This window comes from Neolamprologus multifasciatus, chromosome 23 (genome assembly GCF_963576455.1).
Source record: "Neolamprologus multifasciatus chromosome 23, fNeoMul1.2, whole genome shotgun sequence".
Lineage (NCBI taxonomy): Eukaryota > Metazoa > Chordata > Actinopteri > Cichliformes > Cichlidae > Neolamprologus > Neolamprologus multifasciatus.
Genome location: NC_140460.1, coordinates 41,049,887 through 41,072,325, shown reverse-complemented (window position 1 = coordinate 41,072,325; position 22,439 = coordinate 41,049,887). Strand labels below are relative to the sequence as shown.

Below are 22,439 nucleotides of genomic sequence, written 5' to 3'. Positions count from 1 at the left end.
GCATTTTAATAATGCAAACCTGTAATTTACATGCAATTGTTCATACTCATTAAATTTGTGAATTCCGTAATAACAAATCTATATATAATCTGTATAAAATATACATTTCTGAATCTGGCAACTACTGTACAGTAATTATAGTTTTCAAAGATAATTATATATGTATTTTGACAGTCCACTAATAATATTCAATGAGAAAATTAAATGAGAATTTCAGTTTCTGTTAAATAAACATTACATATTTGTGAAATTATGTTAAATTACAGTCTTGTTTTCTGAAAAAAAAAAGCTAAATTCTTGGTAAATACAATAACACTTAAAAAATAAAATCTCATTTTATAAATATTTATTTATTTTATTTAAAATAATAAAATGTTTATTAACAGTTTGGGCTTTTTAAAATGTTATTTTACATTTGACATGTTAATTCATTCCCTATTTTTGTAATTTTTTCATGTATTTCTTGTATTTAAATATAATGGTAAAATTCTGCAAAGATTTAACAGAAGAAAAATGTAAAATTACAGATTTTTTTTTTACAGCGTATACAAGAACTCTATAAGAATTTTGTTTGCATTTTGTTAATGTGCTGTAAAAAACAAAACAAAACTCTTGCTCTAGCACAGGTTACAAAAATGCCCAGAACACAATACTCCCAGTCCTCCCAGTTTTTGGTTTGTGTCCAGATAAATTGACAATGTGAAAAATGCAAGCATGTATTCTGCTTCAAAACATATTCATAGCTACAAATCCAATAAATCAAAAGACAAACAAAGATTGCTGAAGGAAGAAAGTTTATTCTGCTATATTCAATGTTTCCCAAATTTGTACACTTCCAAAATAAATCCTTTAATTTCCAGAATTAACTGAACATAGCCACATAATTAACATTTTGATAAATGTTACTGCCAAGTAAAGAAGCACAAATAGCATCACTTTCAACTTTAATCCTTCCACGCATCAAGGTGTACAGGTTTTCCATTGTTACACTTTATCACCTGAAGTTTGGTTTCAGTGTACTCGTATGAACAAGGGTTCTTGCTCGATTGTTTACATTTAATAACGTCATACTCTCTGGGGATGAATCCTGTGTTTGTTTTTACACACACAGTCAGAACTGACTCCAAATACTCTTCTTTGATGAAAGTGTTTTTCTCCTTGCATTCATTTCTGCCATTGATGTTTTTCATCATTTGATCACAGGAGCCCTTTCTCACAACAATATGTTTCATTTTGAGCTTGTCATCAGTTTTACAGAGCACAGCAGGAGCAAACAGCACCAGGAGCAAACAGGCACATTGAAACCTCATGATCCCCTGATAAAGAAAACAGAGCATTTACATTAATATTTCCTCATTCTTGTTACTCGTGTAGTAGATCTGTCATAAATGTGATATAGAGCACATCAACTGGATGACACTGATCACATTTTACTTTGGTTTTATCTGAAAACGTGTAGATTTACAGTAAAACAGTGTTGAGCCTCCATCAAAATGTTTGCATTTATTTGATGCTCTGTAATAACAGAGACACTGCTTTTGCTAAATGCAGTTTCACATACAAAAGTATCGGTTACCCAGCACTCTACCTTTTTTGTTTTTGCTTGTAGTTGTTTGGTTGACTTGCAGTGGCTCAGGAATGAGTTGGTAATCTGCAAAGTGAAGCAGAATCAATAATTCAGACTTTGGTATTCTGTGTGTGGACTTCAGTTTTGTCTATCAATGAGTTTCTTTCCTATAATATATGATAAATGAATGTTCTTACCAAACATGAAGTGAAGACTGAAGACCAACAGATATTATATTTTACATTTACAAGTTACAGTTTGCCTTTGTCAGAGCGTAGACTCTGTGCACTTCCGCTTTTATACATAAAAGCACAAACATCTCAGATAATTATTTGCATCACTTTTGCAACCTTCCTGAGACGCTTTAGCACTTCTCTATTTGTGATTAGGAAACAATGCAACTGTCACAACACATGACAACAACAGCTCGTAGACACAGTTTGCTATTCAAAGCTGGTTTTACATTAAACAAGGTATTCCTGCATGTTTGTCGGCCTGAACTGTGACAGCACTTTTCCACAGCACTATATTTATATAACTGATGATTTATACAGTTCGTGCACACTCTGCTAACATATCTGGTGCAACAACAGATGAACTATGATGTGGCATTTATTCTGTGACTGACAGACTTGTGAAATGTTTTGACAGTTTGCTCATATTTCTGCACTTGTGGCCACAGGCATGACTCTAACATGACACGTATCTCTGTACTTCTGAATATATCTACAATTTCTAATTATTCTGCCACAAAATATATACATCAAATAATATTCTGCCAGTCTGCTAATAAACTATTTGCACGTCTCTGTTGTCAGACATCTATCTAATGTAGGTCAAGGTACATTGCATATCATATAGTATATGCTCGAAAAGCTAAAAACAAAATAGAAGTAATACACTTTTAGATTGTCTGAGGACACTAAACCTTTAGATTTTTGATCAAAACATGTTCCAGTTAAATATTTTTGATTATTCTTATTTATTTGGGAGTAACAATATGTAGTAACAGTTAAAGTTCAACTTATGAAGATGCCAAATGTCCCAGTATTAAAGTCTTGTGTTAGACTCCAAGAAATCTGGCTAGGCTAAGCCCGGTTTTATCTCGCTCTGAACTGGAGATTGCTATACATGCATTTATTTCGTCACGCTTGGATTATTGTAATTCGCTGTTTATGTGTCTAAGCAAAGGTTCTCTGGATCGTCTGCAGGTTGTGCAAAACGCTGCAGCGAGGCTTTTGACAAAATCCTTCAAGTCCTCACATGTGGCACCGTTATTATCTCAGTTACACTGGCTTCCTGTTAAATTTAGAGTCGATTTTAAGATCCTGGTCTTGACCTACAGAGCTGTGCACGGACTGGCACCAGCCTACATCTTTGATCTGCTACAGCCTGATGTCCCAGCAGATCTTTGAGGTCATCTGATCAGGGCTTACTTGCTATAAAAATACTAAGAGGAGGACTGAAGGTGACAGAGCTTTTGCCACTGTGGCCCCGAGACTGTGGACTCTCTCCCCCAAACATTAAGAACTGTGGACTCAGCAGCTGCTTTTAAAAACAACTCAAAACTCACCTTTTTAAAACTGCTTTTGGTTAATTTTATGCCTGTTTTATTTTCTCTTTTTAAATCTTTTTATGACTTGTAATCTTATGTGCAGCATTTTGTGATTCTGTCTTGAAAGGTGCTATATAAATAAAAATTTATTTATTTATTTTAGAAGTTTCATGATTTTAGTTTCTTGTATAATTAATTCCACTTTATACACACTGTGGCCCCATTAAAGACTGATTTATCCATGGTAATCTCAGATGAAACATTTCAAATTCATATTCACTCAGCTGTAATGTACACATGACTTATTTTGCCATTACCTATTACAATAGCTTACTGCGGGAAATGGTTAATGCGGTACAGAAGTTTAAAAAGAAAGAAAGAAAAGCTAAAGTGGTGAAACTGTTTTCCATCTCTGTAGAGAGATAAGCACCTCTGACATGGTCAAAATTCACTGAGTCAGTGTCACGTCTGCAGGACGTGTGACTCTTGTGAACACACTGTACACCCCCTGTCTGCAACACCACTGGAGTCTAGAAAACAGCTTTTGTTTTGTTGTGATCAGATATTTCTGATGTAAACTCATAAAGGTGTACATGGTGTGATGATTGACAACATAAAAGCACTTTTTATTTGAGCACTTCGGCCCTTTATGGTTTGCATCATGATAAAAAAAAAAAATATTTGTTTTAGTTTAAGTCACAAATAATAATAATAATGTTAATGTATTAAACCAAATATATATGTGTGTTAGCAGAGAAGGGCGTAAGTGCATTTCCTTTGCTTGTGGTCATGTCTCTGTAACTCTGTTGGTTAGCTGTTTATATGCCGTATATGGGCTTCAAATACACACTATGAAATGGACAGGAAGTGTGGGTGCTACACTGTTGCTCTGCGTACCACAGGAGGAGGGCAGGAGCTGCACAGAGAAGTCAGGGTTCTTTTTCCCTCGGCTGTTTTGTTTGACTTTTTGCTCCTTTTTTGGTGATTTTCATCTTTAAGCAGGTCAGTCTTTGGACTTGTTATATTTTACCATTTTGCCTTTGTGTAACCTTTTGCTAGTGGGTAATAACATTTTTGTAGGCCTTTTGGTTATAAACGCTGATATCTGAAAAATGTACATCATAAAACTGCATGAATACAGTGTTTTTAATCCATCATTGATGATAAAACTATAATAATAATGGCAGTTGCATTTTGTTAGTACTAAGATTGACCAGAAGGATTAAAAATGATTACATCAGAGGGACAGGTTTTGGAGACAAAGCTGGAGAGGGCTGGTGTGACAGATGAGGATGCTAAGGATAGGATGATAACTAACGCAAGCAGCTGAAAGGGGAAGAAGAAGACTAGAAGTTGTATACAATAAAGTATTACATTAATTAAGTAATATCCTTGGAATGCTTCAGAGTTAAAGTAAACAAAAGTAATAGTGTCTCAGTGAATTTGTATATCTGATAAATGACCTCCATAACTTACACACAGAGCTGTTTGTGAAAATAACTCGTTGTTGTTGGATGTTGTTCAAGTCATATATCTCACATACACAGCTGACTTTAGTGGCTACTTTGCTTTTGTTAAAGTTAAAGAGTCTATCAGCAGGTCACTGTGTAATGTATTTACTATAATTAAACCATATTCATCAGATTGAATCTAAAAAGACATTTTTACCATCTGGTGCTTCAGACGACCAGCTTATGTCCGCCGCAGATTAACCAACCAACCCGTTCTCAGTCAAGTCACAAAACTAAGTAATTCAGCAAGTTTGCATTACAAAAATTTAGTATATTATAAAAAGTTTGTTTTGTTTTCTTCTTTTTCTTTACTTACTGTTATAGTGTACTAAAAAGGTCATATTTTTCTTGTAATTCCACAAAAATGTAAACAAAAATTCAGAAAGTTAATTAAGTATTGTGTTGGATGTCATTTACTCAGAAAATGTTTTTTTTTATTATGACTGTTTAAACAATATATTATTTTCTTTTTTCTACAGACAACTGCCCACTAAAATCAAAACTTTAAAGAGGACAGACTAATGTAAATGTTTGGTAGTGATGTGCGATACCGCCACTTCCTTTCCGATCCGATACCAAGTAATATTCAGGGTGGTATCGACGATACTGATCCGATACTTTGTACAAAAACGTATTTTATTTATTGTATCTCAAATTATAGCATCATAATGATTACAGGACATCAGAGTACTTGTTTCCAACAATGACGGCAGCTGCTTAGTTTTAATTTTACTCTCTTTTCTCTTTCTGGGTCGCAAAAAAACCTTTTAACATATTTTCAGGTGAGAATGTAGCTGTGTAAACTTCAAATATCTGAGCCGATCAACACATTGTTTTCAAACCCTGCGGTCTTTCGCTACTCGGGTTAAACATGATATATAAGTCACTTTGATAACTTAAAAATGTTATTGTTTGGCTTTTTCAGTGTTTTATTTGTTCGTGAGTAAATCAGTTTGGCTGAGATTAAAGTTATTAGATTAGATTAAATAAAATTTAGCTTTATTAATCCCTCAGGAGGGTTCCTCGGGGTTTTCACACAGCTGAATAAACGTCAAACAGAAAACTGATTAAACAGAAGAGTTTACGTCAATGCCTGGTTATATTTTAGACAGCAAGGAGCAGACGGCAGTTTCACTCCACCGAGGGAGCTCGTGACGTATACTCGGCTTTCTTTAGACCGCGAAGGCCGGGTCCTCAGGTGGAAGCAGCCTCTGAATTTGGACACCCCCGCTGTTTCCGGACATTCAATGTATTTTATCCGATAAATAAACACTGTAAAATGTATTTATCACCCTAACAGACTTTTTGAATGTGTGGCCACAACACCTCACGTTTTTGCCACATGTATCAAAAACCACGTCTCAGTTTTTGTGGAGGTAAAATAGGTTCGCACATGACTCCAATTACGCTCAGCCATTGTTGTGAGTGCGCACGCCAAGAGGCTGCGAGACAGAGCCTATTTCGCAAATGACTATGAAAGACTAAATGACTAAAATATCGATATTTTAATGTGAGAATTGATTCTAGAACATAAATGATTGGTATCGGAGGAATCGATATTTCATGATCGATCCGCACATCACTAATGTTTGGTTTTTCTTCACCAGGGACTCATGAAGGTTCAATGTGCCTGTTTGCTGCTGCTGCTCTCTGCTGCTGTGCTCTCACAAACTTACAAAGATTTCAAAAGGAAACACATCCTTCCAAGAAAGGGCTCTCATGACTGTAATAACATGATGATCAATGTCAATGACATAAATCAGTGTAAGTCAATAAATACTTTCATGAAAGATAAGGTGACCTTAGTAGTTGCTTTGTGTAGCACTAACAAAAATGGGTTTGTCACCCACAAATCTGATGTCATCGACTGCATAATGATAAGCAGCAAACCTTGTTTATACCAAATGCTAACACTCAGAAAAAACAAAAGGATAAAATGTGAAAATGGGCTACCTGTACACCTCGAGGCCTGAAGTATCAGGTTTCAATGATGTCTTAAACGGTTCACTGGTCTTTCTGTTTCCTTATCAGTTACATATTTGATTGTGTGATGCTGAATCTGAGCCCCATCAGTCAGACTCTGCCCAAACTTTGCCACAAGCCTTTAATTTTGACCTTCCTTTATAAACATTCACATTTGATTTAATAAAGGCTTTCTAAAACCACAAAATTAACAGATAGAAAGTATGAAATTGTTTGAAATGTGTCTATGAGGAAGCAATAAGTTCATAAAAAATGTGAATTTGAACATGTACTATCTCAAGTATATCATAAAATAGTTTGAAATGTTTAATCATTGTAGGGTCTGTGATTTGGTGCTATATAAATAAAATGTCGTTCAATTTAATGCTGTTTTAAATAAACAGTAGAAATTCCTGATTATGTGTGTGCTGCTTGTTGAAGACCATCTCTGAAGATGTCCTTTGGATCAGTTACTATGCTTACATGACATTATCGTGTGTGTGTTTTAACAGTTCTGAGAACATGATTGTGATTGGCAGTCACAATCAAAACTACTGTAACAACATTTATTGATAAGTTAACATTTGTATGTCTTCACTTTTTGATCATCTGGAGATCATTTAACTAAAATAAAAATGTGCAATCTGACAAACCAGGCTCTTGATTTGTCATTTTTGTGTTCAGTAATCATAAACTGATGGTGAGACTAATCAAATAGTTATTGTGGTATTAAAATGTAGCACGGGCTAAGTGAAATATCTTCAGATTTTACTTAAACACAATTCTTACATCATTGTTAGGTGGATAAATCTCTGGTATTGCACTAATAACCATGTTACTGTAAAACCTCTACTAGAAACAGAAGAATCAAATACTCACTCCCGCATTTTAAGATAAATGCCAGCTATAATACACAGAACTGAAGAGTCTAAGGCTACGTCCACATTTTTGAAAACGCAGATTTTTCTATGCGTTTGCACCTTTCATCCACACGTAAACGGCGTTTTCGGTCACTGAAAACGGAGCTTTTTAAAAACTCCGGCCAGGGTGGATATTTTCAAAAACTCAGTTTTTGTGTTTACGTGTGGACGAGGTAAACGGAGAAAACGCAGCGTCAAAGGTGTGCGCCTTTTTTGACGTCACACTGTGCGCCACGTTATTGTTTCGGTGAAATTAATTTCTACAACACTGTTACTGTTAATTGTCTCTGCAGTGTTTAAATGCTTACATACACACACAGTTACTGTCCCTCTACACATACGACTCAGTTCTGCTTCTATGCCCCATCTTTGTTTACTTTTTCCCACCGAGGCTTCTAGACTTCTGATTGGCCAACATTTCTGCACGGTTAGGAATATAGCGCCACCTGCTGCTTTGGCATGTTCCTAGCAGCGTTTTCCTTCGTTTTTGGCTTTTATGTGTGGATGGGATTTTTTTATAAACGAAAACGGAAAATCTTTGTTTTCAAAAATACCCGTGTACGTGTGGACGTAGCCTAAATTTGAACTGCAAAAGCAAAACTCCAGTTGAATTTATGTAAATGGAGTAATAAAGAAAATTATGGCGGAAAACTTTTTTCTGATTATCTTAGAAAAAAGAGGGTAAAAAGAAAACAGCAGCAACAATAAGTTTTGCCAACAGCTCACAGGCACACACAGATCAGCATGATCATTGTTGCTAATCATGTGACTGAGAAGTCAACACGTCTCCAATAGGGAAGGCCTATTATGTCTAATGTCATGTGTTTCATGTAGTTTTGGATTGCTTGCATCACTGCATGGCTATCTATTACCTACTCTATACAGTAAATTAGCAAAAATCTGCTGACATTAATTTGAAAATGAACACCTGCTCAACACAATTAGTAACTATTACAATAATACCACACAATGTGTGTAACTCTGTGTTGTTTTACGGTGCTGTGAAAAAAATATTTGTTGCCTTCCTGGTTTGTAGTAAGGACTGATACAGTCTGACCATGTCTTACTGAATTGTGTCTCCAGCTACAATAGATATCAGCGGCGCCTGTTGGGTCTGTGTTTCCACAAGCCCCGCTAATTCTAGAGACTTATTCATCATGAAGAAAACAAGACAGTCGATCGATTATTTGCGCAAGGGAGGCCTCGTCTGTGTCCACCACGAAAATGACCCCGACTCTGACCTCCTCCTGCTGCCTTTTTATTGAGAGACAGTTCACACAAAACACGTCATAGTAAAGCAACGCCCACTTGGTTCTAAGACAAGGCATTGTATGTATATGTGTGAACTTCTGTATCTGAGTAAGAATGTGCGTGTGTGTGTGTGTTATGTGAGAATGTGTGTGTGTGTGTCAGACCTCCTGCTGCTTAACAATTCACTCTAACAATTGTAATTACAATTATACTTTTAATTACAGATGTTATCAAATGCAACCAGATTGATCAAAGACTCCATATAAAATCATGTGTAAAAAATGGAAACAATGTTACATTTAATATTAGCTTAGCTTTCCTGTGCCACAAACACTTGCTTCTCTAAGGTCCACCTGTTGATCCTCCTGAAGCTGTGCATGTCTGCAGCTACCAGAAAGTCTTGTTAGAAGCTGCTGATTGATTATTTATTTATGAAGTCCCCTTGTATTTTTCACCATACTGGGAATGCTTATGTTGTGTTCAATAAAGACACAGAAATTCCTGATTACGTGTGTTGTTTTCCTCCAATGCCATGGACGGCCAGTCATTCATCCTCAGCTCATCCCAACCAGCAGACCTTTTGTTACTTGCCCAATGCTGTTCGTCTTATGTAGGGGTGGACTGCCTTTTTGTTTATCGTTTTCTCATGTTTTTCTCAGGGAGGCAGGTTGCTGTCATTTGGTTTAATCTTTTAGAGTAGGTAAGTTTGTTAAATCCTTGAGACAGGCTCCTTTCTTTGTTGTTGTTTTGGCATTGGGTGCACCCTGAAGTTATAATCAGCTCCTTCCTTTGTGTCAAATAATCTTACAAAACAACTCATTGTAAATAAATCATTATCAAATTTTTCCAGTTATGTGATGTAGCTGCTTGGGGTCTGATGAGGATGGATCACCCTTATGTTGTGGTCTGGCCACCCCTAGAAGGGCCATAACAAGAGGGTTCACAACAGTCACAAGAGTTTTAACCGATGCATCCACAGGTGTATTCATATATGAATAGGGATGGGTATCGTTTAGGTTTTATCCGATACCGGTGCCAAACCGGTACTTTTGAAACGGTGCCGGTGCTTAAACGGTGCTCAAACCGGTGCTTAAAGAATGGAAGACACAAACTTTGTCCAAAAACCTCTCATGTTCAGCTGTTTTTTTGTAAAAAGATAACAATGTTAGCCTTTTCTGCAGCTATGGGGCATATATGGTATCACTCTTGGCTGGAAGCAGCTTAATCAATGGAAAAAACACAAACTTTGTCCAAAAACCTCTCATGTTTAACTGTTTTCCACTTTTTCTTTGGTCATTTTAGCCTTTTTGTCCAGGATGAAGGGAGTATCTGCCATCAAACAAGAAGACAGCTGCATGTAGCTATGATGGTGTTTGCTAGTTCACCTTACATGCATTAATGTAATAATGTGGTTAGACTACTCAACGTAAATTACACACCAACAACATTAAGCTACTCACGCAGAGAAGAATGGCTGCTGCTGCATCATCATCCTCATCATTTCTGCTACACTGGCAGGGCTAGGGGCCAGGACTCTCCTCTTCGGGTTTTTGGGGGATGTTGCTAACTCCGGGTCAGATAACAGGCAACCCACAAGCAGTAGATGTGCTCGGTGTGAGGTCTCACAGCAAGCTATCAAATACGGCGCGTTTCTCGGCTTTTAAAAAAACGCTATGCGTCGCCAGGTGTTTCATCAGATTTGAGGTGTTACCTCCTTTGACAGTATCACAGTATCAGCTTAAAGCACTTGTTGCAGCTGCTGAGTTTGCATCTTTTGCTGTGAAGTACAGCCAGACTTTTGACCGCTTCGCCTTGGACATTTTTAATCTGTAGCTTTGCTCTAAAAGAACGTACGTACCTGGACCCGCCTACTATCCTCGGAAACGTAAAATGATTGGCTAGAATCTAAAGAGTATCACAGCTCAGGAAAAAAAAGCACCGAAAAAAAGCACCGAAATGAAGCACAGAAATGTGCGCTGCTTTTCTGTCTGGTTACCACCGTTTATGTCAGAACCGGTACCCATCCCTATATATGAATGACAAAGTTATTCTTTAATGTCTCCAAACTTATTTTACATATAGCGTTGCTGTTACCTTGTTGCCCTCACAAGATCTCCTGCTAGTTTCTTTTTCTTTTCTTTTTTTTTTATAAGGAGACTCATCATGTTGTTGATTCTCAGAGTTCGGACAGCAGCACGTTCCCTGGTTATGCTGGGTTGTTTTCTTGTATTTAGGATTAAACTGATATCTTTGCAGGAACCTGTCAACCCATCCAAGTGCCACCCAGGCCCAATGCTGCTTAGCTTCAGAGAGCATGAGGTTGAACGTGTTCAGGGTGTCATGGATGTAAACAACATTCTTGATCAGAAACTGACTTTTTACACAACTTGGCCTCCATCATAATAACTGTTACAGATGATGAAAGTAAGAACATTTAGTAAATAACTTGAAATAAAAAGTAAAGATACTTGTATTTCACTTTTAGATTCAAATTTGTTTTGAAGCTTGTGCTCATACTTTTTAGTCAATGTTTTATTCTAATGTTCATCTGATGTCTTATGGACGAAACTCATGAAATTATTAACTGAAGCTGCTTTCCTGTGAGGAAGATGGTGACACCCACATCATGAATAAACTAAAGTAAGCATCTCTACACATTTGTCCTCTTGAACGCTGTGCATGTCTGATCTGAAGCTACCGGAAAGGTTCGTTTGAAGGTGTTGTTGGTCGTCTATATGGTGTGTTAACTAAAGACGCAAAGAAATCCTTATTATGTGTGTGGTGTTTGCTTAAGCACTTTGTCTTTTTTCAGTTGTCCTTTTTGATAAAGCTCATAGTTAGTGTTGGATCAGGTGACCCTGACCCATTTCTTAATTATGCTGCAAAAGGCTATGCTTTGGTGGGCTTCGCATGATGAGTTTTTCCTTCCCATTGTCACCTAGAGCTTCTCGTAGGGAGTTATCTGATTTGGGGGGTTTTCTCTGTAATATTGTCGATTCTTTACAGCATAAAGCACCTTGATGTAACCATGGTTGTGAATTGGTGATATGTAAAGAAAACTGAAACACAGGAGGCTGTGACAAGTAGCAAGTGAGATGACAAATTATTACTACCAAGTGCAAAAATAAAAATAAAAGAAATAACGCATATAGTACAGTTCAATGCACAATTGTACATAGGACATCCAGTCTAGTAGGGTCTTATTTATAACAAGAGTTATTTGCAAGTACACAAATCTCATTGACCAACAGAGGGAGCCGAATCCCAAAGACCCTACAATAGCAAAGAGAAAAAAAACAACAATCAGAGGACTCCCTGGCTGTATCCCAATTCAGGGTCTGCAACCTTAAAGTACGCAGCCTCAAGGATCCTCAAGGGCCGCGTACTTAAAGACCGCTAAGGCCGGAAGTGCGAGGCTTGTGAAATGAGACAGTCTAGCCTCCATTGCGCTGCCCAGGTTGCCTAGCAACCATGACACTAACAGCTGGAAACGTTTCATACAGCTTTGTTTGACAGAAATGAAGGAGAAAATCTTTTGTTCATTTGTTTGTTTCTACATGAGCTTTGATCATTCTCTGATTAAGCTCAGCTATTGAACGGAGTATATTTTAAAGTAAAGGCTTTAAAACCAAGTTAGTACAAACGTCACTAATGTCACATGACTTTGCCGACATGTAGCCAACAGGAATGTTTTAATGTTCTTCGTTATTAAACATTCGCACATAAATAAGTGACATAATATTCAGTACTTACTTAAAGTTTACTCTTCGGGCGCCCCTCATCCGCCGTTTTTTTCAGCAAAATTATCCACACCCACCGCCGCGCTATGCATTCTGGGATATGTTGGGCCACAAAGTCTACACCGCCACGTCCTTAAAATTCAGGGAAATGAAGGACGCATTTGAGGGCCGCATTTCGAGCAGCCTTCGTCGCGTCACGGTGACGTAATCGGCCTTAAAATGCGGCCTTTAAGGCTGCAGACCCTGAGTTGGGATACAGCCCCTGTTAGCAAGCACTTGGTGAAGGGGAAACTCTCTTTTAACAGGAAGAAACCTCCGGCAGAACCAGACCTAGCCATCGACTGGGGGTGAGGGAAGGAAGACAGGACAAAAAACACACTGTGTAAAAAGACACTGTCTTCCAATTAAGCAAGAATTACTTTGTTTTTGTAAGTGTGTGCATATTAAAGACAGCTGCTCTAGTTGATTGACTCACTCAGTTAGGATGTTCCTTGACTTTCAGTGCTTCTACATTAACATTTTCCATCTCGGTGTTTCCCTATCAGAGCCAACAGTAGCCAAGTCTCGATCTAGCAATAACAACTGCATCTCTTCTTTTGTTAATAAAGAAATATTTTTTCTGTTCTCACTTTATTCTGTATTCTGTCAAGTTAGCCCTTGCCTTTTTACCATTTCAACTGTAAATCTTGAGTGGGAGAGGGAGATTGCCTGGGAATGCCAGTTGCTGTGAACTTTTTCCCTTCTCTATGCAAACAGCAGAGGGCGCTCCTGCCACTCAATGAAGAAGCTGCACCTGGAAATACTTGATAACGATGAGAGCTCTTAAAAAATTGGTTTAAAGGTTTAAAGTGACAGTTTAAACAACTCAGGTATTCTCTAGTAGACATCTGGGTTTGTGACTGTGACATCCATAGATGCTGTAAGTAGATTATTAGCATTCACAGTTTCTTTGTTCATAAACTCACAGACATGCCCACGATGGTGGTAACTGACAGTGTAACACTATCGTTACTTGAAGGGTTTTAATTCAAAGTACAACACTATGATCTGACTTTCAGCTTTGATTTGCTTTTACATTGGATTAGCAGGAACTACAGCTGTCTGATGTAATGCATAGCTTTAATAATAATGATGATAATAATGTACCGTAACTCTCAGCCACCACTACACTCCTCTCTCCTCAGGTCAGGTCTGAATGCAAAAGCAGATGACAATATGTCTTCTCTATTTTCTGCTTTCGAACTATTTTTAAATGTGAATGCAGTTTAGTAGTTCTGCTGAAGTGTCTGTAACTGTTTGTTATTTACAAGGATGTGATTAAGTATTAAAGCAAGCATGTCTTTGTAAATAGACATAAAAATGGAAAGTACACAAACAAATATTTGTACGTGCTGTAAAGAAAGTAGTTCTAGAAAGTAGGTGCATTTCCTTCATTTGCAGCCACATTGCTGTGACTCTGCTGGTGTGGTTTTTGTGTATATCACATAAAGGCTCAGAGTACAGACATGAAGTGGACAGGAAATGTGGTTGCTAAGCTATGTGTGTTAGTGTGAGTGGTAACCAGGGCAGTAGTACAAGTTGTGTAGCATTAAAGGGGCTGACACAGAGAAAGCGGGGTTCATTTAACCTCTTTCTAATTTTCTCTTTTTGGATGAGCCTCAGCTGCACACAGGTCAGTCTGTGAACGATTTTGATTTTAACAAAAGTTTGCATTCGTGTAACTTTTTGCTCAAGTGTAAGAAAATTTACGGAGATCTTTAGACCTACTTAAACATCATTTAATCTCCTTGCATCCTGATATTATTATTTTTTTTATTTATTCTATTTATTCATTTATGTATTTATTGGGAGGGGGGGATAAAAATTCCTCTGTTCTAACATTCCTCTGCATGTTCCAATGTAATCAACCTCTCTCCACCATGATGGGAATCAGAGCACTGGGACTGAAATACCTGCTAATTTAGTGTTAAACCTAGTTCAATAACTACACCAGCTTTAGTTTGGCCATCAGATACCAGTATTTGGATACTGATACCAGTAGCACATACACACTGAAACACTCAAAGTAAAGGACTGTGTTGTTATCGTTGTAAATCTTGTAGTTGGAAGCTCTGAGGTAGTTATTCCCATTCAGTCAGAGGTGTCATCATCGGTATGTGTCAGGTGTTCTGGCTGCCAGAAAACTCTTCAGTATTTGTTCTTCAAAGAGCTCCAAGCCAGCAGTAATCGGTCTAGGCCCTTTGGTCACGTCTACATCGGTATCCACATCAGATTTTGGGGTTTCATCATCTTAAATGCAAATGAAGAAAAAGTTGTGTTTGACTCATGATTTAAGTTCACAGGATTTTGAAGTGAAAAATGAAGACCCGATCAAATTTATGGGACATTAAACAGGTTTCCATACTTTTGTTGTGATACTATAATAAATGTATTTAATAAAATGCACTTTGAAATACTATCCTCTAAATGCTAAATAAAAATCCTTTTAATCTGTTTGAATCTACTCTGCAGACAATAAAGACAGGAAGACAACAGGAAGCCCTCATATTCTAGTCTCAGTGAATTTGCATGTCTGATAAACATGATGTGGTTTCTGTGATTAGGTCGATTTTGCTAAAGCTTAATATCTGAAATGTCTCCATTGATTTGTGTCTAGTTTGACACAGAATTAATTCACTGTAACCATTCACCACATTCAGGGAAATTCACTGACTGAAGATATCTTTACCAGCTGGTGCTGCAGACGACCACCTTGTGCCCAAACCAGCAACCAACTCACAAGTCAAGGTGAGTCTGCTGTCAGTAAAGCAAAAGCTAAGATAATTTTCATTATTTTACACATCATTTTCTGTGAGTATTGTTTTATTGTACCTGTAATCTAAAAGCTTTTAGAAAAATAACCACAAAGTTCATTTTCCATATTAGATTACTACAAATGTTTTTTTTATCTTGATCTTAAGCTTTTTAAGTAGGTTTTTTATGATTGTTGAATTACATCAATGAAACCAAAACAGCACAGAACAGAGACTCATTTAAATATTCTCTGTTTTCCTTCCCCAGGGAATCATGAGGGTTCAGAGTGCCTGTTTGCTGTTGCTGCTGCTCTGTGCTGCTGCGCTCTCGCAAACTTACAATGATTTCAAAAAGAAACACATCCTTCCAGAAAACGGCTCTCGTAAATGTGATGACATGATGAAAAACGTTAATGGCATCAATCAGTGCAAGCGAATTAATACATTTATCAACCAGAAAGCAGAAAAGGTTAAGGCTTTGTGTAAAGGTAAAAAAAATGAATACATCACCCACAAATTTGATGTTATTGACTGTAAGATGAAAAGTGTGAAGCCTTGTAAATACGAGTCTCTAGCACTCAAAGGAAAGAAGAAGAAGGTAAAATGTGAAAATGGCCTACCAGTACATCTTGAGCAGGGCATATATGACAATTTTCATTATGACAGTGAAAATTAAAGATTGTTGTGCTTTTTTCAGTTTTCTTTGTAATGCTGTACGATCTTTACCTTCCAGTGTGAAGCACATTGACACAACTGTTGTTGTGATCTGGCGCTGTTTAAATAAATCTGAATGGAACTGAACAAAGAATTTGTGCCACAAACCCTTTAATGTTGCCATTGCTATATTTTGATTATTTGTTTTTGATTGTTTCATTGTTTATTCATGCATTTTTTTGTGCAACCTTTATGGGTTACACGTGTTAAAAATGTATTTGCAAGTGATGAAATTTGCTAATGAGTATTTTTGAGTTTTGCTTTAAAGCACAAAATGAGCGAGTACTTCTCTGAGGACCGTCTCCGGACATCGGTTCTCTCTATGCATGTCTGGTCTGCAGCGACCTGAAGTTGTTTTTTGATCATTCGAAACCCGCTTGTGTGATAAATAAAGAGGCAGAAAAACCTTATTTCGTGTGTGTGTGTGTGTGTCTGTGTCTTGTAACCAGTTAAAAGGTTCACATACTTTTCGTGCGATTGTGCTAAAGAACAAAAAAATATACATACTGATCAAATAATATAAAATGAGTACTTGTTACATGCTATTCTTCCTTAAAGTGCTTTCTGAAAAAGAGAGACGTGATTTTCATTAAGCTATCAAAACATGTCTTCACAATTGTTCAGTAAAAACTACATTTGAGCTTTTATGCTTGCGCTCAATAGCACGACACGAGTGTTGAACTCAGCATTTCTGACCCATGTCAGGGGCTGCAGCGGTGCATCAGGTTGTGATGAGCTACCAACAGAGATCTTGACAGAATGACTGTTTAGCATCATTGCTTCACTTTTTGTCAAGAAAAAAGCTTTAAGCTATAATTCTGGTATGACTCAGATCATGAGCAGGTAAACACAAGTATGCACAGGATACTTCCATGCTCCAAACAAAAAGGACACTCTATCAGATTTAAGAACAGAGGAGCTGATTATACAGAAGTAATTGGAGTGGATGATAATTTAGCTCCACTCTCCAACTGAATGACTTTCCTGACTGGAACACGTCAATCAGAGAAATGAACGCTGTGACAATCCTGCTACATAATGAAATAGAATTTATCATTAAATTACAGGATATTTGGAAATAAAAAGGGTTTTCCACTCTCTTTTATTGTTTCCTATATCCCCGTTTTTATTTAATTAATATAATTTACTGTATTATTGCATGTGGTGATCAATTTTACCCATATTTACCATAGTAAGGCCTTACTTGAGGGTTGTTGGAAGTGCCCAAATTTTGTGGAAGTAGTTAGTCATAGTGTGTAATAGTGTGTGGTGTCAGTGCATACATGCAGTCTTTGACCAGCAGACTGCTCCCTGCTTCATCTCTCAGACTCATACAGCAACCAGGAGTGAGTCAGCACATTTTCTCACACCATGCATCACCTGTGACCATCATTCTGATTTGATTAGCATTTTCTGTCACTGCATGTACCTTCACCATATTATTATATTATTAGGATATATTCTTTAATTGCCATGTAATGTTTCTGACATTGTTTTCTTATTTGCTCTGAATCAGGTCTGTTTTGCCTCTGAGGTCTCTGAAATGTAAAACCTGCTGGTAAATATATTTGTCTTCACACCTACACAACACTCTTTTTAAAGTGTTAAATGGAACACGTGAATGTGTTTATTTTTTTTTATTTTTTCCGATCAGCTCTCGTAAACCTTCCTGCTAACCAAGCAGTCATTCTCATGCACTGATCACAAAATCCTAACTCAGTCAGCACAGAACAAACACGTAAAGACGTGAATGACATGAGCTGCCCTGTTTGATATTTAAAATGAATGATGGCAATCATGGTTAGAAAGAACAAATGGTAAACATGGCACAAAGCCTTATATCATATTAAATCAAATGTAATGCAATGACTTCTAAAATGATCATATCAATACTTGGATCTATTTTGCTCTTAAAAAGTGTTAGTTGTGCAGAGTTTTGTGTAAGGATGCATCACCCGGCTGCAGTGAGTCATTAGGTGCTTACTTGGGGTCATGAAAGGAAGAATGTGGTTAGACGTGTCTTTGCTAAACTGGCGTAAAACACCACAAGTAAACCTTCTGTCCAGCCACAGTGTGATGCAGTGAGAGCACACTTCATATGAGACATTCTGCATTCTCATGCAGTGTTTTCCACTCTAAGATTTTTACAGATGTTGATCAGAGGCCTCGAGTTAATTTACATAAACAAGTTTCTGATGAATAAATCAAAGTCATCAGGAATCATTTTTAACTAAAAATGACATTTTATATAAACAGTGGATTAAAAATTTGATAAATATTTACCAGAAATTATTTCTATCCCTGTTGGAAGTCAGTTTCTATGCGGAATGTAAGATCATATTACCTAAAACTACAAGGTCTGGAAATGGAAATGTTTCCACTGAAGCAGTTTATTTTTGTTCTACATTTTCAAAATCAAATGGTTAATTAATAAATTCCTACTCGGGTTTTTTGCATTTATTTGTCAGTTTTGTCCTTTTTAGGTGTAATTTTGATGTATTTGGACTTTATTTGAGAGTTTGTTTCAGTTTCTATATTTGTCATCTGTTTTGGGTTCAGCTATTCATTTTCACAATTAAAGAGCTTTGTTCATTTGAATAAAATATATTTATTTTTTGATTTTGAGAACCTGTTTATATATATGGCCTACATTCTTCCCAGCAGCTTCCTGAGCAGTGGCGCCCTCTGCAGCTTGTAAAGAGAAGTGAAAAAACAGGCCTAGCACAATTTCACTTGTGTAGGCAGGCGTATTCAGGGTGGTCTGATTGTGGGACATATACCATAGTTTACCTTAACAAATGTAACTTTTAGATGATGCAGACCCCTGTCACTGTAACACTGATGCACATCTCTGTAAAAGAATTCACCTGAATATTGAAGTTGCAGTTAATAACTTTACTAGTTTGCTGTATCTTCACATCAAGAACTCCACCGACTTCACTGACAAGGTCCAGAAACTTACCCTGGATCCAGATGAAACCATGGTGTCCTTTGATGTAGTCTCTCTCTTCACTTGCATACCTACTACGGAGGCAGTGGAGACTGTCAGAAAACGACTACAAGAATCAGAAAAACTCAGGAGAGTTTTCTCCAAGCATGACATCCCAGTTTATTTCAGACCCAGCAACACGCTCAGACAAAAACTGGTTCACCCGAAAGACAAAACTCCAAAACACAAACTTAACAATGTGGTGTATGCGATACAGTGCAGCGAGGAATGCCCAGACCTCTACATTGGAGAGACCAAACAGCCACTTCACAAGCGCATGGCACAACACAGAAGAGCCACCTCCACAGGACAAGACGCAGCTGTCCATCTGCATCTAAAGGTCAAAGGTCACTCTTTTGAGGATGCCAATGTTCACATTTCGGACAGAGAGGACAGATGGTTTGAAAGAGGAGTGAAAGAAGCATCTATGTCCACTGTGAGCAACCATTAGGGTTAGTGTATTATAGGTATTCCCAGGCGGTCCAAGTACTGACCAGGCCCGACCCTGCTTAGCTTCCGAGATCAGACGAGATCGGGCGTGTTCAGGGTGGTGTGGCCGTAAGCGCGGGACGGCTTCAGAAACAGCCTTTTTATACATGCTGTGATGACACAGTCATGCTTACGTTTTGATGTCCTGTATATAAGTTGAATTGTCCAAACCACAAAAATGTTGCACTTCCAAATGGTCCTAACACACTGTGTGCTCTCTGTCACTTTAACACTGTGCTGTGAGAAACGAACATGTGTTATTATGGTGACGTTACGGCGGGAAAAGCATTTTTGCAGCTCAGTGTTGAAGCTGCAGTTCACAAGAAAGGTTTGCATGTTTTGGCTGTAACATGTGAAGCTTAGCACAATCCTATATTTTAAACTGTGTGACATTTGCCAAGTATAAAAGGTGTTTTCTAGCGGGCTTCCCTCGCTTACGGCCATACCACCCTGAACACGCCCGATCTCGTCTGATCTCGGAAGCTAAGCAGGGTCGGGCCTGGTCAGTACTTGGATGGGAGACCGCCTGGGAATACCAGGTGCTGTAAGCTTTTGCACTTCCACACACAAACTGCAGAGGGCGCTGCTCACTCAGTGGAGGCAGCTTCAGGAAAAGCTTCGTGACAACGCTCCTGATTGCATTTTGCTTTTGTGCAAAACAAAACAAAAAAACAACAAGAACGAAATATTTAGGAAATACACAAACTGATTTATTCTGTAAATGTAGAAAATGTCTATGGCTAGTCCGTCTGGGCTCAGTAGAGAGGAACTTGTTAACCTTGTAGTGTGCAGCTGGCACAGCGTCAACCTGACACCCATGTTCACTATTGTAGTCTGTTCAGAGAGCTACGCTTCCACTGCTGTAGATATATTCATAGCACTCTGTAGATCTGTTTACCTCACACCGATACATCTGTATATATGTAGTACATCTGTATATTTGCTCTTATTGCACTTACTGATAAGATGCAAACTGTATTTTGTTACCCTGTATTTAGACATGTGTAATGACAGTAAAGTTGAATTCTAAATGCTATCCTAAACATTTAAACAAAAGCAGCTACAGGAGAAGTTTTTAGAAGTGATTTTTAGAAGGCCAGTAAAGAGAGCATGGAGACAGATGGAGGACGCCAAATCCACTGAATCTACACACTTCCTGTTTCCACCTCATCCTTCCAGTGCTCTACTATACTCCCTGCTCTCTCTACCACAACTGTCTTTGAACTTGCCTGGGCCAGGTCTGAATCCAGCTTTGCAACTCCAGCCAGGTCACATGACACAGGGGTTTGCTCTGATGTCAACAGGCAGGTCAGTGGAGCCCTCTGGTGATGGATTTATGCCAGTGAAACAGGAGGAGGCCTGAGAACAGACAGCAGGCTACGGGAAACACACGTCTGCTCATCAAACACCAGCTGCTGCTGCTTTTATCAGTCTGCCAACAAAACCTCACAAGAAAGAAGTTTTTGTGAGTTTGCAGCGTTCCTCTAAACTGAAAACTAAAACAGACTGAAAATGGGAACATGCACCCACACTCGAGAGTCAGGCAGCTTAAATGTGTTTGTCTTCATCTGTAGTACGTTTCATTGGCTGGAAATGTGCTAACTGGAATCATTCATGAGTCCAGATGAACAAAAACAAGTGTTTACTGCTCCACGCTGCACGAATCTGAATCAAAATCACTCAGCCCACGTAGGCATTCCACTAAAACCATGTGACCACCTTCACCTTTAAACCTGTCGTGAATATAATTTTAGACTTTTCACTTTATTTTGAAAGAACACATTTGCAGGAAGTGCGGCTGCTGCAGAAACTCTTCACTTTTCACTGGCTTTAATCTTGAAGGTTTCTCCAGATGTGGAACATTCATGCTAAACATTCAACATCTGACGACCGTCTCCGTGTAAAACACTGACAAACTCAAACTTTATACGGTAACTGACAGATTTATTCCTCCATTTTCAGGAATTTCACAATGAACTTGGATTAGTTTGATGATTTTATTCACGTTGGTGAATAAAACCAGCCAAGAGGCTGATTCCTGCAGAGGAGGAGGCAGAGTGGAGGAATCTGCAGGTTCTGTCTCTAACACACAACCAGAGCTTCAATCATAACGAGCACATAATAAAACCATGATCCCCCCTGATCGACTCTTTTAGCCTGTTTCCTCTGGATCGAACAGGATCTAACAAACCCCAGCTTCTGCTGGGACACTGGTCATCATGGGAGGAAAAAGATGGCTGCCGTGTTGCCGTTTCCGGTCTTACACCAGGTTATACTTCCTGTATCTGTGGGTCTGAGTTTTTAATCAGAGGATGAACTTAAAGCTTTCAGTCTGCTCTACAACCCACCACCTATCCACACGTCTTCTAAGTGGACTGGAAATCAGTAAAACTTCTACCAGACTTTAGTAAATATTGCATTAAGATGAGCAGACAGATTTTAATCTCAGCATCGTGCACACAGATTTTTCAGGACACTGGAAGAGTTCCTGCCGTGGATTTAGATGTTAGTGTTGTGTGGATGATCCCATTCTGTGATCTTTGTGTTACTAACACTGATGCTTTTACACTTTAGGACCCTCGAGACCTCTGCTGCTCAGCCGTCCTGATCGCTGCCTCCACTTTAACCAGTGCCAGAGGCTGTAACCTCTGATCATTTCACCTGCACCGACAGTAAAACTCTTCTCCAGAACCAAACGTGCCATAAACCCATCACAGCTTCATCATCAGCTCAGTCTCAGCAACATGCAGACGACCGAGCAGCAGAAACTCTGCAGGGAACGTCTGAAGTCTGTTCTTCAGTTTTCCCAGCTCACTGTTTATTGAACATGAGACAGAAAAATAACTTCACCTTTAATGTGAAACTTTTATCGCCTGTGACATATTTGCAGGAAGTTTTCATGCTGTGATTTAATGTCACAGCCATAAATATCACACAAGGTAAAAACTA

The 22,439-nt window shown here is 38.2% G+C and overlaps 2 long non-coding RNA genes and 1 other non-coding gene across 3 annotated transcripts; 2 read left to right on the top strand and 1 right to left on the bottom strand.

The window, feature by feature from the left end:
* Positions 1-775: 775 nt before the first annotated feature.
* Positions 776-1,872, bottom strand: LOC146492375 (uncharacterized). Its single transcript, XR_014872329.1, has 3 exons — positions 1,765-1,872; positions 1,589-1,651; positions 776-1,316 (listed from the first exon to the last, which is right to left on the bottom strand). It is a non-coding gene; the product is annotated as an uncharacterized LOC146492375 (long non-coding RNA).
* Positions 1,873-13,471: 11,599 nt separating this feature from the next.
* On the top strand, positions 13,472-17,014 carry LOC146492374 (uncharacterized). The gene is made up of 3 exons (XR_014872333.1): positions 13,472-14,178; positions 15,206-15,293; positions 15,567-17,014. It is a non-coding gene; the product is annotated as an uncharacterized LOC146492374 (long non-coding RNA).
* Positions 17,015-19,922: 2,908 nt separating this feature from the next.
* Positions 19,923-20,041, top strand: LOC146492373 (5S ribosomal RNA). The gene has a single exon (XR_014872674.1). It is a non-coding gene; the product is annotated as a 5S ribosomal RNA (ribosomal RNA).
* Positions 20,042-22,439: the final 2,398 nt, after the last annotated feature.